The sequence below is a fragment of the Garra rufa genome, chromosome 1 (genome assembly GCF_049309525.1).
Source record: "Garra rufa chromosome 1, GarRuf1.0, whole genome shotgun sequence".
Lineage (NCBI taxonomy): Eukaryota > Metazoa > Chordata > Actinopteri > Cypriniformes > Cyprinidae > Garra > Garra rufa.
In genome coordinates this window covers 84,478,692-84,496,193 of record NC_133361.1, presented here as the reverse complement: position 1 = coordinate 84,496,193, position 17,502 = coordinate 84,478,692, and the positions used below count along the sequence as shown (strand labels likewise).

Here is a 17,502-nt window from a genome sequence, read left to right as displayed (position 1 = left end):
ATAAAGACAGCAATGATGTAGTCAGGACTGTGGCGCCGGCTTGCTTTGAAATGTATTGCGCCCGCTGCGTCCTGCACCCTAGTCATTTTAAACAGTACATAATAACGAACACAATATCTTACAAATAAAAAGAAGCAGATTTTCATGATCAGAACTTCCTTAAACCAGTGAACCTTTAAACCTTTCAGTCCAAGGATCCAGTAAACGAATGCGTTCAAACAGAAAGTTCAAACCGATATTCATAAATGAAGCATATATACCCACATTTCTTCCGGCACTACTAACGTTACACCACTGATTATCTTGTTATTAATATGATTTGATTTATGGTTCATATTCATAATCGTACAGTATTGTTGCCAGTTTAAAGGGCGAAAAGCACTTTCGGTTTTCATTTGCATTACAATGCATAGTATGTCTATTTAATTGTCGCGGGTGCGGGGCGGGGCGGGTTGTAAAAATAGACACAGTACTGCGGGGCGGGCTGGGGCGGGCCAAATAATTTCATAATTGCGGGACCCGCGGGTTGAAAAAAACCCCGACCCGCGCATCACTAGTAGACACACTACACTATAATAATGTTTCATATAATTAAGATTTAGATATGGAATAAATAGCATTCAATACAAAATGAATATGTGTCATATATGTGATAAAACACTTGCTTTGTTGTGCATTAGAACCGCACTAGGCATTTAGTATTCATGTTTCATATTTGAATGAGTGACTCGGGCAGGCCTGCCGCCACAGCATCAAGCAGGCTCCCGATTGGTTAACGCAGCGAGAATTGACGCAGAAGTTCAGATTTTTCAACTCAGGCGGTAGTCAAACGCGTGATTCACAAATAGCACAATTCGTGCGAGAACTCCAGACGCGCGTAAACGCGTCTTACCATTGACTTAACATTGAAATCACTGGTGCCAGACGCATATTCGCGTTTGGTGTGAACGCAGCATAAGGGAATCCTATACTGGGCCCGTATTCACAAAACATTTTATCTTAGCACTAAGAGTTCTCCTAAATAGCAGTAAAAGTTTTTAGCTAAGAGTTTTCTCTATTAACAAAGCTGCTGAGACAAACTTTTACTAAGCAGTAGAGAGAAATCTTAAGCTAAGAGTAAAGGGCGGGGTTGACCTCGTTACTATGGATGATGTCAGCCTGCTCACTAACCATGCATACAGTGATTGGCTGATAGGGGAGGGGTCTCTGTCAGACATTTATTCATAGAAATATTGTTGTAAATGTTGCCATATTCAAATAAAGAATTTAAAATACAGGGCAAGTGTAACTTACTAAACAAGTGTTTAAATGATTGACAGCCTTTTATTACAAACAATTAGCTGATATGCATGTAAATGTAACCCCTCACACCCAAGTCCTACCACACCCGCTCAAAGCAGGTCTCGAACCCGGGTCTCCAGCACGTGAGGTGGATGCACTAACAAGGAGGCTAAAGGCTACAACCTCTAGGGTCTGTCGCTAGTGTGTCTCTTGACATCGAGAGTGAGGTTTATAATGGCTGTTGCCGGCTGTCTGCCTCGGAACAGAAACATTTTAGAAGCATTGGATGATAATGAGCTTTTCAGAAGATGTGGTCTTAATCGCGAAGGTATTATGACTATTGCAGAATTGCAACAAATAGAAACAACCCAATAACGCCACAGATCAAGGTTTTGACAATCCTCGAATGGCAGCTCCTTATGAATGCAATAAATATTTTAATGAGGCAAAGGATTTCAATCTGCAATAGCATGACATGGTTACATGAAAACATTATCGGCAACTTGAAAGTAATGCTGTAGCTTGTCACTTAAATCTCTGCCTTAATTTGCCTGACTTTGCAAAGAATACCTGGGGCCGCATGTATAAAACTTCTAAGAAATGCTCTTAAGAGTAGTCTTAAACTTTGACTTAACTGTCAAAAAATTCTTTGTAAGAAGTAGGACTTTTTTAAGAGTAGGAGACTTTTATAAAGAATCTAAAAGCAACTTTCAGTAAAGTTTGAGACTGATTCTTAAGTTCTGCTTTAAGTGTTGTAAATTAAGGACTACAATGATTGAAACACAAAATGGCCGCCCTTGACCTCTGAATCAGCCAATAGTGAGCCTGCTCATGTGAGTCACAGCAGCACAACAATTATTTGATGGAACTACAGTAAAATCATTTAATTAAGACACTATTTAATATTTCAGTGTATTTAAACAAATGCTTTGCATTGTGGAAAATTATCACACATTATTATTAATGCTTTGAAATCCATGTCTCCTCATTTACAGTTGGAGCAATGATGTGAACAGCTCCAAGAACTCAAAGAAAGCCCACAAACTTAAACGTTTCTTGTTTTGCAGCATGGTTTGACGGTCAGTTGGAAAGTCAATAAACTGCCTTTAAGTTGTGGCCAAGAGAGAGAAAAAAGTGTTACTGATTTTGTAAGCATATTGCATATTTGCTTGGAGTCAATTGTTTTACTTTTAATTTTTTTGATAATAATGCAGTAAAATGTGTCATATTTTTTGGCATTGCTGTCCTACAAAGAAATTATGAACACATGCAAAAACAAGAGAGGACCAACACAAAATTAATAACTGATTATGTTGTATTCAATGTCAATGTTGACAGTTTAGTGATTTTGTCTCTAGATTTGTTGACATCCTTCCCCCTTTTGAGACTTTGAGACTAAACCTTATTTAGATTACAACACTCTCCCACTGATATATTTATATTATATAGATCAGTGAACTCACCATTATGTCCTCATCCGCATCAGATACAGTTAGTGACTGTTTTAACTACTTTCAATTGAAAGCAGTTAGCAACATTGATCAGTGTTTTTTCATATTTTGATGGTTTAAGTGAAATGTGAGGTCATTAAAACCCTTCACACATCACTTTTGGTCACTGATGTGTTTGGTGAGGTTAGTGTCACAATATTTAAGACCCTGCTTACTGTGTCATCACCAGTGCTTTGCTGCATTTTTACAATCTTTCAAATTTTCCAGTGAAAATAAATAAACAAACAAACATATTATTGCAGCTAGAGCATTGATTTGTTGAGTCGATTAAGGTAATATGCTTATTACTTGGTCAATTACAAAAATAAATACATTAAAGAATGCTTGATGGTCACGATTGTATCATTTTATCAACTCCATATCATCATATAACTCCAATATGTCATATGTGTATTGTAAAGTGTGTGTTTCCTCCTTTTTGCTGCCATTGCGTTACTCCTAACTAGGTTAGGAGACCTCTCCAACACTCTTAAATAATTTAGCAGCTGAGACCTAGTCCTAACACTTAAGAACTTTTATTAATCACTCTTTATCTTAAGTCCAGAAATAAGAGTAAAATTACATCAGTCTTAGACTTTTGAAACACTTAAGACTAAAATTTGACTCTGAGAAGCTTTATACACACAGTCCCTCTTCTTGAATAATAAACTCATAGGCACTGTAACTTGAAACAAGGGCTAAGAGGTAGTTTTGTCCATAATGTTGCACTGGCTGTTGTAGTGCTTTTTTCAGTGCCAACCAGGGCCCGTATCCCTAAAGAATTTTTGTGCAAAAAGTGGCTCCTAGCGGCCAAATTCTAAGAAAATTCTCAGAGCCATTACGTTTTCTTAGAATTTCCCCTAAAAGTGACACAAAAATCCCAGTTAACATAAAAGCTATTCCTCAAGATTCCTAGCGCTTAAAAGAGCTCCTAAGGCGAGATCTGCTAAGAGCAGGGAAGAGGACTTTTAGTGGCTTAGGAGTTCCCCTAAGCAGCTGCGCACAATGGCCATTTTCTGTGTTTGTAGGATATTTGTTAACAAGCCTTCATAAATAGACCAGCCAGCAATCACAGACATCGATAAAAGCTGATCCGTGTTACCCTCGTTAAGACCACACTGAGTTGTAACGTTGCAATTTCTACTTCATTAAAGACAGCCCATCTTGTTTTCAATGGGGTCCATATGGGAGTGAAAATACAAAATATGCCAGCTAGGATATTAATATGAGCAAATAAGACATGAATCATTAATTGAACAGGGTGTGATGAGCTTAAGTTTTCACATATTTTAGATTCTAATGTTAGGCTATAACCCCTACAGCTTACTATTGATTTTCCAGATATTTTCTTGAATGTGAAATATTATTTACAATTACAGTCTGCATAAGATTAGAGTGTATAATTATGTTTATTGATTTGAGGGAACATCCTTTGCTCATTATCACCAAAAGTTCATTTTCATCAAACTTGTAGGATCAACCAATCACAGCTTTTGAAATGATGACTCATACCTAGCAACGGGGTCAACCACACCTCCTCACTAAGATAGGATTTTCCATCCATTCCTTGCTCAGAGTTCACTGAAAATGTTCTGGAATCACTTCTAAGCTAAAACTCCTGGCAAGGAATTTTTAGGTTAATTTAGGAGCTCTCTGAGAGGATTCTCAGAATCTTTAGGGATACGGGCCCAGGTGATATCTTCAATAAACTTTACTTCAGCTTTACTTTTGCTTTCAGATGTTAATCTTCATTTGAAAAACTGCAATGTTGTTTACTGCTTTTTCTTTCTTTCTGAAGTTTCAAGAAAGTATAGTTTACTAATGAAGACTATATAAGACTATATTTTGGTAAATCATTTCATTTAAAGACAGTGTTTTTTATTTTACTTTTTACTGGTAATATTATTTTTATAAGACGAAGGAGTAAGTGAATGAGGTTTAATGATAAAAAACCATGCAAAACACAACGGAAAACAAAATACACTGAACCGAGCAAAACAAAGGAAAACTTAGGAAATATGGGGACAACATCAAAACACAACAACACCAGACAAGGAAACAATGCAAACAAACCAACTTAAAAGGTGTCGACTAATCACGTGGACAGGTGTGGCAAATTATCTAATTAGAGGGAGGAAGTACCAAATATGGTCAGGGAGGAACCAAATCAGCCAAAACAACAGGGGAAACAAAGGGAGAAACCAAAACATATTAACAAGGGGGGAAAGACACTAAGAAGACACAAAAACCTCCATAAATCCTGACACATTGTAAAACATTGTAAAAATGTTATTTAATAAACACAATGAAACTGAAACTTTTTTCTTGTCTCTTTTTAAACATAACATCAATTTTAGAGTAATTGAACTTAATTAACTAAATAGATTAACATAAAATCATGAATGTTACGTTGATTGACCGAAACAAAATTGTGACTATATTACCTTTATATAATTACCTTAAATTCACTGAAATAAAAATTCTTTCTTAAAGGCAACTTTACTCATTTACATGAAACCTGTTGACATAAAAAAGTTAAGTAATGCCAACATATCATTTTTTTGAGTGTGTAACCGGGTGGAAAGGGGAAAAAAACACGCACGGCAACAGATTAATTTGTAAAGGGGTTTTATCTGACTGCTGTTTTGTATTTGAAAATGGTTACAGCGGTCGGTGGGAACACCCCTGGGCACAAAGAATGATAATAATAAATGAGACAATAGCCGGAGAAAAAAACAAAGTTACCAATGTCAAATAAAGTTATTCTATAAGAAGTAAAATTTACAGAATAATCACAAATAACAATGCCTCGCTACTCCTATTCAGATGTGACAAAATGTAATTTCAGACAGTGATTTCTATTGAATAAACAGTAAGAAAAACAGTATGAGACCCACACTCCCTAATAAACTTCTCTGGAGTGAGCACTCTAAAGAAAAGTTATCTGCACTCTTAATCGGGTCGTATAGATAAAGTATCAAAACAAAACGCTCGGTTGTGGTTTCACCAGAATACTACATTCCTATACAAAAACGGTCCAAAACAAGATGATTACACAGTAAAGAATACGGTAGTGCTATGGTATTGAGAAGAGATTAATGAAACACATTAATAAAGTCATCTCAATTCTGCTGTCACAATTTCACATAAACACAAGTTTAACAGAAATGATAGCATTTGTACACTTCCGGAAGTAATACATAAAAAGAAATATCAAACTTACACTGGGAATTTCCACTATCACCCGACACGAGGTTTATGCAGATTAGCCCCAATCCAACCTCATCTAAAAATTACAAGTCAACATTACACACAAATGTGTCACGAATTCTCATGGACATCAAAGAAAAGTTTAGCAGTAATATTTACCCAGATAGATAGCCTTATTTCAGAATTAATCTCCCCGATGCTGACACGATTACCTGGCACTCGGCATGCGTCATAGAATTATCACCAAAAGTGGCTGTTCTAGTCACCTGCACGCCTATAGGAATTTTCCGCAAGCACCCAGCCAGCAATGACTTGTGGGGCCCAGCTGGGTTAACTAGGGTTTCCATGGGAACTGTGTGGGCATGGGCTTTGGCTGGGTGAAATCAGCGGGTCCCATGTAGGTTTTGTAGTATGAGTCCCAAATAGGAAGCCCATATGAGCTGATTACATGGGCCACATAAGGGACAGGCATGGGCCAAGTGGGCATGGGTTTGAACTGGGAATGCATATATGGGTCTTGCATGGCATATTTATAGGCCAAGTGGGCATGGGTTTGAACTGGGAATGCATATATGGGTCCTGCATGGCATATTTATGGGCCAAGTGGGCATGGGTTTGATCTGGGAACACATATATGGGTCCTGCATGGCATATTTATGGGCCAAGTGGGCATGGGTTTAAACTGGGAATGCATATATGGGTCCTGCATGGCATATTTATGGGCCAAGTGGGCATGGGTTTGAACTGGGAATGCACATATGGGTCCAGCATAGAATTTTTATAGGCCAAGTGGGCATGAGTTTGAGCTGGGAACACAAATATGGGTCCTGCATGACATATTTATGGGCCAAGTGGGCATGAGTTTGATCTGGGAACGCATATATGGGTTCTGCATGACATATTCATGGGCCAAGTGGGCATAGGTTTGATCTGGGAACACATATATGGGTCCTGCATGGCATATTTATGGGCCAAGTGGGCATGGGTTTGAACTGGGAATGCATATATGGGTCCTGCATGGCATATTTATGGGCCAAGTGGGCATAGGTTTGATCTGGGAACACATATATGGGTCTTGAATGGCATATTTATGGGCCAAGTGGGCATGGGTTTGAACTGGGAATGCATATATGGGTCCTGCATGGCATATTTATGGGCCAAGTGGGCATAGGTTTGATCTGGGAACACATATATGGGTCTTGAATGGCATATTTATGGGCCAAGTGGGCATGGGTTTGATCTGGGAACGCATATATGGGTTCTGCATGACATATTCATGGGCCAAGTGGGCATTGGTTTGAACTGGGAATGCATATATGGGTCCTGCATGGCATATTTATGGGCCAAGTGGGCATAGGTTTGATCTGGGAACACATATATGGGTCTTGAATGGCATATTTATGGGCCAAGTGGGCATAGGTTTGATCTGGGAACACATACATGGGTCTTGAATGGCATATTTATGGGCCAAGTGGGCATAGGTTTGATCTGGGAACACATATATGGGTCCTGCATGGCATATTTATGGGCCAAGTGGGTTTGATCTGGGAACACATATATGGGTCTTGAATGGCATATTTATGGGCCAAGTGGACATTGGTTTGATCTGGGAACACATATATGGGTCCTGCATGGCATATTTATGGGCCAAGTGGGCATGGGTTTGAACTGGGAATGCATATATGGGTCCTGCATGGCATATTTATGGGCCAAGTGGGCATAGGTTTGATCTGGGAACACATATATGGGTCTTGAATGGCATATTTATGGGCCAAGTGGGCATGGGTTTGAACTGGGAATGCATAAATGGGTCCTGCATGGCATATGTATGGGCCAAGTGGGCATAGGTTTGATCTGGGAACACATATATGGGTCTTGAATGGCATATTTATGGGCCAAGTGGGCATAGGTTTGATCTGGGAACACATATATGGGTCTTGAATGGCATATTTATGGGCCAAGTGGGCATGGAACACGGGTTCCAAATGATCATAAACTCATGAATGGTATTGTGTCTCATGGCTCTTTGGATCACTGAAATGAATCTCAGACACCTGTGATAAATAGTTTGCCAAATGAGCCCAATTAAAGGAAAATTACTTAAGAAGAATGTTCCACATTATTAAGTAGGCCACAGGTTTCAAGCAATATGGGAAAGAAAATAGACCTCTCTGCTGCCGAAAAGCGTCAAATCGTACAATGCCTTGGACAAGGTAAGAACTTAAACTTAAATGTGATCATTGTACTGTGAAGAGATTTGTGGCTGATTCAGAGCACAGACTGGTTTGTTCAGGAAAAGGCAGAATGAGGAAGGTTTCTGCCAGACAAATTCATCAGATTAAGAGAGCAGCTGCTAAAATGTCATTACAAAGTAGAAAACAGGTATTTGAAGCTGCTGGTGCCTCTGGAGTCCCGCGAACATCAAGGTGTAGGATCCTCCAGAGGCTTGCAGTTGAGCATAAACCTACTATTCGGCCACTCCTAACTAATGCTCACAAGCAGAAATGGTTGCAGTGGGCCCAGACATACATGAAAACTCATTTTCAAACAGTCTTGTTTACTGATGAGTGTCGTGCATCTTTGGATGGTCCAGATGGATGGAGTAGTGGATGGAACATGTCCCAACAAGGCTGCGTACGTTAACAAGGAGGTGGCGTTTTGGGCTGGAATCATAGGGAGAGAGCTGGTAGGTTCCTTTAGGGTCCCTGAAGGTGAAAATGACCTCGGCAAAGTATGAAGATGAGAAACTCATTGTGTGGCCACCATCCTCCCCTGACCTCAACAAGATTGAGAACCTTTGGGGCATCCTCAAGCAAAAGATCTATGAGGGTGGGAGGCAGTTCACATCAAAACAGCAGCTCTGGGAGGCTATTCTGACATCCTGCAAACAAATTCAATCAGAAACTCTCCAAAAACTCACAAGTTCAATGGATGCAAGAATTGTGATAGTGATATCAAAGAAGGGGTCCTATGTTAAGATGTAACTTGCCCTGTTAGGATGTTTTTGATTGAAATAGCTTTTGATTTCAGTAAATATGACCACCTAATGCTGCAAATTCAGAAAATGCCAATTTTCAGTTCTTTACAACCTATAAAATGTTTTAACTCTGTTGTGAATAATAATTTGGAACAGTGCATTGTCAGTTTTTTTTATTTTTGAAATAAATATTGTTATCATTAGGAGCTTTGTTCAGTATAATTCAAATTATACCCTAATGGTTGATGACTTGAAAAATGAAAAATTATACTGACTGTCATTTGCATTGACTAATTATGAAAATCAGAGAAATATATCATTTGCATAATAATTTGGAACACGGTGTAATTTGAAAGTAAATCTTATTAGTTTTATATTTAGGTGTATTTTACATTAAAACTCTGTAATTTTATATAAAACAGAAGTAGAATATGTATAAAATAGAAAATCAGTCTTAAAATCCACAAATCATGTAACCATGCAATAAAAATGTATTGCATTAAAAATTGTTTATTTTTATAAAGAACAAATTAACCAATAAAGAGTGAGTGTATAATTTATTTGCAGAAGTCGTGTCAAAAAGCAATACCACAGTAGTCCAAATGACAATATGTTTGCAGTCCTCTCTGGTGGAATATACAGTAGGATGATAATTTAGTGTGGGAAGGGTCCGTGTACGTTTGGTCAACCAAATCTGAACCGGTGACGCCATCCATTGTTCATTCAACAAAATAAAAGACCATTATTTAAAAAAAAAATCATTATTTATTTATTTTCATTATTTATTTTCATTCTAATTGCAGTCTTTAAAAAACGAACATACAAGGGCAATAACATTAATTGCATCAAAATATGATAAAATAAGACACTTAAAAATTATAAAATAGAAAAAGCATAAGAAAATTGCATGTACACGTGTACAAATAGTTACAAATTAAAAACTGGCTGTTGGTTTTGTATTTATTCAGTTTTAAAGGACTAGTTCAGTTCTGACACAAATATTTCCTGCTGATAATTTACTCACCCCTCCATCATTCAAGATGCTCGTGTCTGTCTCTTTTTCTGTCGAAAAGGTTTTTGAGGAAAACGTTCCAAGATTTTTCTCCATATTTTCGATGGGAGCCAACAGGTTGAAGGTCCAAATTTAATTGTCAATGCAGCTTCAAAGGGCTCTACATCATCCCATCCCATTTGAAAGCTGTGTTGAAATTTTGAAACCTTTATCCTTGACCTTAAGTCCACTATATGGAGAAAAATCCTGAAATCTACTCATCAAAAACTTTACTTTCTTTTCGACTTTGTAACCTGTCCTAAGTTACTCGTATTTTATTTTTATATATTTCGGTATGACTAAAGTGGTTGTAGTAATTCTACAGGGCACTAGAGGGCGCTCTAAAGAACTTTCATACAGGATATAGAGGTAGCTGCTACAAAGAAGAAGTAGATTTGTTTGGTGGAGGGAGCATGTGGTTGTTACCTTTGGCTGCTAGAAAATCTCAAAGATTGAGATTGATTGAGAAACCTTGTGTTTTTAGCTCAGTCTGTAAGTACTTGTTTGTTTGTTTTTGGAGGTTTCACTTCAAACACTGTTGATGTTTAATATTGTTTAATGTTTATTTTGTAGAAAGGACTCCTTGATATCTTTATATGTCTGAGGTTGGTTTCACACTGCTCTAAAAGAAAGGAGAGTGTCCATATCAGCTAGACATTCATGCAGCAAAAGGACTTTGCATGTTGATCTGAAAAGGAGGAAAGCTGAAGTTGGATTGTTGCTTCAAAACCATTTTTCAGCGTACTCAATGTTTTTCTACATGCTGTTCCAAACCTGCAACATTTGGGGAAGTGCTATATATACAATTTTTTTTCTCACTACTGCAAGGCCACTGAACTGCTCATTATTCTATCTTCTTTCTGGATCTGATGTCAATTGCTTTAAGTTTCTGAAGTATCTGATGATTTAATAAGAGGGTTTAAGCTAAATTTGAGCACTAAAGAAAAGAATAAACAAAGATTACACAGAATCAGCTCAGTGGTTGTTTCTTTAATTTAGTAAAAACAAAGAAATTACTCTGGTAACATGGGGAAATGATATAACTTAAAGAAAGATATGAACATCTTGGATTACATGGGGGTGAGTGAATTATCAGGAAATATTTTCTAATAGATTTAAGGTAAACATATTTAATTAAAAGTTTTGATGAAACTGTCCCATGTTTTTTTATGTAATTGTGCTGTATTTCTTAAAAAAATAGCTGAAATGTAAAATGTTAATTTTGTATGGCATTTGCACAGACTTTGTATTGCAGACTGTTTTTTGTCTTTTAAATAAAAATGTTAATTGTCCACCTTGAGCACATCTCGGGGGGGGCGGCCTGGTCCTCCTGGGCGTTGGCTGGCCCCCATGTGGAACCCCGGGTGCAAACCCACTTTAAACCCCTTTGGGCAGGTGGGGCCCAAATGGGTCTGACATGTATTCCCCGGTTAAGACCCACATAAGACCCTTACAGATCCCACTTAAAACCCATCTGGGCATCCACGGCTGGATCCCGGGTGCAAACCCACTTTAAACCCCTTTGGGCAGGTGGGGCCCAAATGGGTTTGGCATGAATTGCCCAGTTAAGACCCATGCAGTACCCTTACAGGTCCCACTTTTAGTACGTCTGGGCTTCCACGGCTGGCCCCAATGTGGATCCCGGGTGCAAGCCCATAATGGGGCCCACATTTGCCGCCCATGAATCCCTCATCTGGGCCCCACATGTCATTGCTGGCTGGGTTAGCATAGATTATTGAAACCTATTAGACCAGTAGCATCGCGTTCAAAAATGACCAACGAGTTTCTATATTTGTCCTATTTAAAACTTGACTCTTCTGTAGTTATATCGTGTACTGAGAACGGCAGAAAATGTAAAGATGCGATTTTCTAGGCTGATAAGATTAGGAACTACACTCCCATTCTGGTCTAATAGTCAAGGAAGTTTGCTGCCGTAATATGGACGCAGCAGGCGCAGTAATATCACGGAGCACCTGAAATTAGTCCCCAGTTAGGTAAGCATTTGCACATGTGCTGCGTGGTATTACTGCTCCTGCTTCAGCCTTATTACAGCAGCAAACTTCCTTGACTATTACGCCAGAATGGAAGTGTAGTTCCTAATCTTATCGGCCTAGAAAATTGCAGCTTTACAAAATGTAAAGCTGCAATTTTCTAGGCTGATAAGATTAGTACACGCTGGTATTACTACACGATATAACTACAGAAGAGTCAAGTTTTAAATAGGACAAATACTGAAACTCGTTGGTCATTTTTTAACACGATGCTATTGGTCTAATAGGATTCAATGATTTATGCTAATCTATGCTAAAAGTGATATCGCCAGAACAGGAGAACGGTTGAATGGATTTCAAAACGGTAAAACTCAAATTATTTACTCAGGGGGAGTTGGAGAATGAGCCTATTTCCAAAAAAAAAAAGTGGATTGTTCCTTCAAGATGCATCAAAAGTAACAGTAAAAGGCATTTATAATGTTAAATTAATAATGTGGACTCCACAAAAATATACAACACAACTGTTTTCAACTTAACTATAACAACTATCACAAGAATAAATAACATTTTCATTTAATTTCATTCAAATTACATTTCATAATTTGATCGTTTGTTCTCATTGTGGTGTGAAAATTTAATTGAAATATTTCAAATTTCACTGGTATCTTAAATTTGGTGTCATCATAGCCATATAGAGTTGCATGGGTTAAACACAATGAAAAACAATAACTATTTTAATTTATTTTGTTAATACTTTTTTGTGGTGGGGCAAGTAAAAATTTTAACAACTCAAAACTCTTAGTGTTAAGCCTTGCAAATACTTTAACATCTATAAAATCACATACACTAAAATGTTATTAAAGGACCAGAAGTAAAAACTATGACTACCAGATTGCTGCAAAAAACACAAGCTTTGAGTAATCAGTCATCTTAGAAAAGTAAAACAAGACTCACCAGCAAACACAATCACACAGGTACAACACTAGACAGACCATAACCAACACTGGGTTATTTATTCTAAAGATAATCACATGACAATAAAAGGAAGAAGACAAGGTTTACCAAAAAAAAAAAAAAAAAAAAAAAAAAACAGGGCATAATACAGTCCAAAGAAACATGAAATAGAAGCAATGGTCATCTAGAGGGTATTCCAGGGGATATTAATTCATTATTACCTTTTCAGTTTCGATAAATTGGCAAACATACGCCAACCTATTCAGTTCACTCAATATCTTCTTTTATTAACAGTGAAAAGTTTAGGTAATAAATACAAGACACAATAAACTGTTTATTAGAAACTTTAACTAGAAGTACATCTATTAGAAAAAAAAAACATGTTGTATTAGTGTTATGATTTTAGTGAAGTAAAATGTTTTGAAAACAAAATACCTTTAATACACCTGCAGGAAAATGAAGATCAGGAGACTCTTGTTTGAGCTGGTCCTGTGTGTCTCTGCGGTCATCCAGACTGACTAAAACACTCAATCACTGGAGTTTATTCAGATTTCAGGAGGTCGTTCTTACAGATGAAGACAAAGCTCTCAGATCACAAGCTTAAACACAGTATTCGAGGGATGTGATCAGTTCTATACTATACTCTAACTATAGCACTCATGATCAAAGAGATCAGGGAAAAACACATTCACACACAACTCAGGTCTTCATTAGCATTAACAATCACAAAAATTAAAGAAATGAGGCAGAAGTATCAAGTGTAAACAGATAAAATATGACAGTGTCTTTTTACATTTGTATTCACACACACCTAAAGAAAAAGAGATTAATTTACAACTGAACATTTCTGCTAAATTTCCTAAGCAATAATTTTATTTCAACCAATATAATTGTGTCTTTTGCAGTAAGGATTGTCACACCTATGGACTGTCCTTGTGTGTGTTTTTGTTTTTTTGTTTTTTTTTTACAATGTGCTCCTTGTCCTTGTTTGTCTTTATTTGGTTTTCCTGTCACTGTTTCCATTGTTTGGATCAGAAGGATAAATGACATTTACATTTTAAAATGAATATATTTGGCTTTAGGAGTGTGTGAGTATGAATGTGAAATGATGGTAAGTGTCATCTTTTGTCTTTATTGGCTGTTTCTGCCTCATTTCTTTAATTGGTGTCTTTGTTTCTGATCAATATCTGAGTTAAATATGAATGCAGAGGCTGAAGGTGAGACTTTCCCTGATCTCTGTGATAATGAGTCTGTAGTTCTGCTGATTGGATTAGAGTCGCTGTAAATCCGGACAAATTCCTGTAACTGCTTACATCCTTTGCATATTTTTTCTTCTAATGTCGATCCTGAAATCTGAATAAAACTCCAGTGATTGAGTGCTTTAGTCAGTCTGGATGACTGCAGCGACACACAGTAACATCTCAATCAAGAGTCTCCTGATCTTCTCTTCTGAGTTTACTACGGGTCTAACTGGATGTCGCAGGCATTTTGGTTTCAAAACTTGTAACTTCACTAAAATCATAACACTAATATGACATAATTATACTTTTTAATGAATGCACTTCTAGAGATTGAGTTTCTAGTAAAGCAGGTATTGTATCTTGTATTTATTAACTGAACTGTTCACTGTTAGAAAGGGAAAATGAGGAGTAACAACTGAATATGTTTGCAAATTTTGCCAATTAAGGAAACTAAAAAGGTAATAATCAATTAACCATTTTCCTTTACGCTGCAAAAAAAGTATTTAAAAACAAAATTGCTTACATAAAAGAACATTACCACTGAAAATAAAAAAAGATCAAATACAGACCATATTATTTCCATCCAATCCTTACAGAAGATTTCTTCATTTTCAGTGTGGATCTGCTATTAATGACTTTAATTTGTTTGTAAATGCATTTCCAAAACTGAAATCTTAATATGTATCTTAATAATATTATAATCATATTTTAGCACGGATTATATAACATTTTTTTTTTTAAAAAGTAATAATATTCTGGGGAAATGTAAGTCATATTTCATTAATAAATACATTTCTCTAGTGGTAAATAGAAACTGACACAAATATATTTTTGTGTCCTCATATGCCTGACAGTGTTTCAGTAACTTTCCAAAAGAGAAATAAATAAATGAATACACAAACAAACAAACAAAATTTTGAGATTGATTACAATAGTCAAAAGAGTGATAGATTAAATTTGCCATCACACCCTCTTTGTTACAGTTACACAGCAGCATTGACTAGTTTAATGTGAATTGAATGGCAAGGTATATCAACATAAAACAGTCTTATAAATGTACATACAATAGAGAATAATATTAATAGATTAACGATATTAATAACTTCAGAAAAGCATCATCATATGGGTACGAAATTCTATTCTATATACAACATTTCTATGATATATTTGTGATTCTAGAGAGAAGTGCACCAGTGGACTTTTATTTTGCTCTGGTGATGTGACGTCATAAAGCTGCGCCGCGCTCCTCATCTGTTGTGATTCGCCTGAAGAAAGGTTTGTGGTTTTAAAGTTTTTAAACCAATGGACATTGTTGCATCAATAAAGCGTTTTCACAATCTATGGAAAATAAATGTTATGTTTATTCAGTGTTACTTAAAGCGTTAGCCTTTAGTAACAGAGAACGTGCGTCTCATTTCTCTCTCTATATCATGAATCAATCGTGTGATGATAAGAAGTGATGAGAGAAACTGAGAAGCCGAATCATTTGAACCAAATCATTTGTGAAATGATTCAGTGATTCGAATCAGCGGCACGCGGCCTACAAACGACAACAACAAACACAAACGATGTACAAATAATTGAATACCAAATATAAATCAAAATAGCCTATCTGAATATCACTGTGTATTTTGTATATATTTTATACATTTAATATATAAGTCTATTAACTAAGTCTATTGAAGTCTATTTAACTACAGTGTTTCCCCTAGGTTTCCAGCTTTGGGGTTACTTTTTCCCCCCAGTACTTTACCCTACTTTGTGAAATAACGAAAACATTTTATTTCAATGAAAATATAACTCAAAAACTCTCTACTTTAACATTTTGATCAATTAGGGCTCTACAATCTTTTGCTTTTTTTTTTTTTTAATAGAAATTCTTGTGTTTTAATTTTTCTCATAATCATAAACAAACAGAGGTTTACTATTAAAATCAATAAATAATAATAATTTACCGTTTAAATAATAATTGTAGTAATTTTTTCTACAATTAAGTGGTAACCCAGCTAACAATTTTTGGTTCCCAGAAAGTTCCCAAGAACGTTCCCTATTGGTTAGCCAGGAAAGTTTTCTTTACATAACTAGAACGTTCCCTTTAGGTTAGGGGAACGTTCTTATGACGTTGTGGGAACCATCAGGGAACCTTCTAGGAACATAAATAGAACGTTTCCTATTGGTAAGCCAGGAAAGTTTTCTTTAGCCAGGTTAGTTTTCGTTCCCGGAACGTTCCCCTTACCTAGAGGGAATGTTCTAGTTACGTAAAGAAAACTTTCCTGGCCAACCAATAGGGAACGTTCTATTTATGTTCCTAGAAGGTTCCCAGAACGTTCTCCTAAACTCTTCACTCCAGTACCGCTTCTGTACGTCAGCACTCCTGTGTCCCGGAGTAAGCGGCATGGAAGGCGGACGGATGTGAATCTCAATAATCACTACTACACACCATGTCTTGTTTTAAACTATTGTTTAATCATTACAGATAATCAGAGCACATTTAACCATCATAAGGAGCATTAAATGAGACTGAATTATGCTATACTATGTTAGATTTTGTTAATGTAAGATGTAGAAGTACCATACCATAAAACGACCCAGATTTTGTTTATTAAAGCACAAAAAAACATGACTTCAACAAAATATTATTTTTTAAAATGTGTATTTATTTATTTTTTTACAGACATTAAAAACGATTAACATTTATTTGACTTTATCTAGGATAACATCACATTCGTTTCTTACCGCTGAATTAACGATGATGTGCTTCCCTCTTCTGGTCACTAAACGAAAAGTCTTGGTTAACATTATGTTTTCTTCAGTAAGACGTGTCAAATCTCCCTAAAATAACAATATTTACTCTCGTGTATATATATTAGTTAAAAGTAATTATTCCTAAAAGAGATTAATCAACAAACGTTAGTCAGTCAGTTAAACGAAATGACCGTTATTTTTTAAATTACGCGAGCGCGCCGCTTTATGTTGACGACAGGAGAAAGCGCATGATGAAGTAAAGAAAGTTTATAATATGATTTTCAGACACTTAACCTTGGCTTAATTTAACTATAAAATCAAAATTATATTATCATTATAATGCGGGTTAAACACTTTGATGTCATTTATTATTTCGGACATAAGGTTCTAGTTTGATTATAATGAAAAAAATACATTTTAAAATGAGAAAAAATCTAAGTCATCTGCAAAGTTTTAATATTTTTAAATGGTAATGACGTTCTGGGAACGTTCTCTCTAGGTTATTCAATAAAAACTAAAAATAACCTGTAGGGAAAGTTCTTTATAGTTTATTAAAAAAAAA

The 17,502-nt window shown here is 36.3% G+C and overlaps 1 long non-coding RNA gene across 1 annotated transcript; it reads left to right on the top strand.

Annotated features, from left to right (window-relative positions):
- The first annotated feature begins 10,402 nt into the window (after nucleotides 1-10,402).
- Nucleotides 10,403-10,979, top strand: LOC141326607 (uncharacterized). The gene is made up of 2 exons (XR_012353967.1): nucleotides 10,403-10,501; nucleotides 10,583-10,979. It is a non-coding gene; the product is annotated as an uncharacterized lncRNA (long non-coding RNA).
- The last annotated feature ends 6,523 nt before the right edge of the window (nucleotides 10,980-17,502 follow it).